The sequence below is a fragment of the Nicotiana tabacum genome, chromosome 16, assembly GCF_000715075.1.
Source record: "Nicotiana tabacum cultivar K326 chromosome 16, ASM71507v2, whole genome shotgun sequence".
Classification (NCBI taxonomy): Eukaryota; Viridiplantae; Streptophyta; class Magnoliopsida; order Solanales; family Solanaceae; genus Nicotiana; species Nicotiana tabacum.
This window is the reverse complement of record NC_134095.1, coordinates 150,024,058-150,026,557: the sequence shown is the minus strand read 5'-3', so window position 1 is coordinate 150,026,557 and position 2,500 is coordinate 150,024,058. Positions and strand designations below refer to the sequence as shown.

Genomic DNA, 2,500 nt, shown 5'->3' with positions numbered 1-2,500 from the left:
CTCAGATGGGTAAATGATCAAATTGTCATCCTTCCTTTTGGAGGAGTTAAAAAATACTATGATGGCTCCATTTCTTTATATGTTTATTTTTTCTTTTTTTTTTTGTCTGTGATTCAGCAATCCCAAAGTTTCTTTTTAATCCAATCAAATAAGGAAAAAATCTTTTTTTTTCGTACTTTTTCATAACATAAATATTGTTAAGAACTCTCCGGCATGAAAACAAAAAAGTTTGTGACGCTGAACTGAACTCCCGATAGATAAGAGAAAATCGGAAATACCCCTTATCTCATACTACTCTCTCGATACAGAATATAATGTTTTGAAAAAAAAACAATACAAAATTTCTCATATCGAATTCGAAGTGGCATGCTATTATTACTTAGTATTCATATGGCGAAGGCATAGTCTTCTTTTTTCTCTCAAATAAAAACCTCATTGGCGCCAAGCATGAGGGAATGCTAGACGTTTGGTAATTTCTCCCCGACCAGGATAAAAGATACGATTGAAGTGGCTAATCCCATGCATATTGTATGGACATCTGGTCGCACAAATTGCCTAGTATCATAAATAGCCACCCCAAGTATTACCCAGCCCCCAGGAGAGTTTATAAACATATACAGATCTTTGGTCTCATCCTCGATACTGAGATATACCATAAGACCAATAAGTTGATTCGAAATCTCGCTATCAACCTCTTGACCTAAAAAAGTAATCTTTCTCGATAAAGTCGGTTGATTAGGGTAAAATTGTATCCCTTAGGAACCGTACATGCACCTTTTGATGCATACGGTTCAAAAAAATTGTGAATCAATGTATAGAATCCAGTCCTCTTTCTTTTTTTCTAGAAAGGTTCTTTCTTACTTCTAAAGAAAGCGCTTTTCTTCGATTTTTTAATAAAGACGAGTTTTGACTCCTTTTTTATATTTTCGATTTTCCATTATAAAATTTGAAGTTATAAGAAAGGGTCATTAAACTTATCGAATTAACTTCTCATTGATGTATTATTTCATCGAGATTTAATCCAAACCGCGATGGTATTTTCTTGTTCCTGAATGGGTCTGTTTTATCTTTTTAGGTTTATGCTCTACTCCGGGTAAAGATCCGCCCGATTTGGATTTGTACATATAGGACAAATGCTCCCATTACCTTTTTTTTGTATTTCATTTTTTTCAATTAATTTTATACAAGTATTTCTTAGAGTTGAGATAACTTTGCTTGACAATTAGGATCTCTTTACAAAGAAAAAATATGAATAGCAATCATAGATATCTTACCAATCCAATTGGATTTTTTCTAAACGGAGCCTGGATACTTCATTTTTTTAGTCCAACCAAGCCAACCATAAATTATTCTAATTGAATTTTTCTAATTGATAATAGTAATATGAATCCCCTCAAAAATGGATCTAATTGCACTTCACGCTCCAAATGTTTGATTATTAAATTTATCTTTTTTGGGTGAAACGGGGGATATCTCGATTGGGTGAGAGAACAGGGACTTTGTGAATCAAATTCCTTATTTTCTTTTTTTTAATTCATAATTACAATTATAGCCTGTCTCTGTAAGGTGAGAGTGGAATTTATCCTTTATTTTGTCCTTTCCATTCACTCGAATTTCTTCCGTTTCATTGATTTTGTCCGGATCCCACCTTTCTTCCGAAAAAAGGGAAGGAGAAGGATAAGGATCTTCTTCAGTGGATCCCTCTTATTCCTGTTTAGTCCCCTTCATTTCGGAAGCTGTTTCTATTTCCACATCTCTTTCTTCCTCACTTTCCAATTTTTCTTCTGTTTTTGAGGCTTCTTTTAGTTTCTTAGTAAGAATGGGTGAGGTATTTTGCCTAAATAGTAGACACAGGTAATAAATAAGAGAATACTAAAGATCCGAGCCATAGAATTTTTCAATTTTAACACAAGGTACTTATTAGATCGAATGTACTTATTCGATCTAATAGAATGATTTTGCCATATCCAGACTAATACCAATCCAAGCCATTTCATGAATAAAATGTGACCAATTAACCAACCAACAAAACCACTTGTTACAAATAAGATCTTGTTGTTGCATCGAAAGAGATAAATGTTGACTAATCTGGCTAACATTGAACTTGGTAAAATGAATAATTGAAAAATGAGATTATTCAGGAATACACATTGAATGCTGAGATTACGCATTGAATTTCTGGTAGCAGATCCATAATCAAAAAAGTGTTTGTGATTGTTCCAGAAGAAATGAAACAAAAGATATGGTAGAGCTAGGATAGTTATTGTTTGAGGTCTACCCAATGCTAGATGCAGAGGCGCATAATAGATCGATATGAACATCATGATATATCCCGTAATAAAACCAGTTGTTGCTACCTTCTTCTCGGTTCGTTCTTCCATAACCAAAGCTATGAGAAGGAAGAGATAAGAGGGCCCTTTGGAGAATATGGTCAGAAATCCATAATAGAGTCCCACCACAACGACCGAATTGATTATCTTCATGCATAAGGATACTAGAC

General features: G+C 33.9%; 1 pseudogene; it reads right to left on the bottom strand.

Annotated features, from left to right (window-relative positions):
• LOC142170462 (protein TIC 214-like) overlaps positions 1 to 2,483 on the bottom strand; it is a 3,070-nt pseudogene extending 587 nt beyond the window's left edge.
• Positions 2,484 to 2,500: the final 17 nt, after the last annotated feature.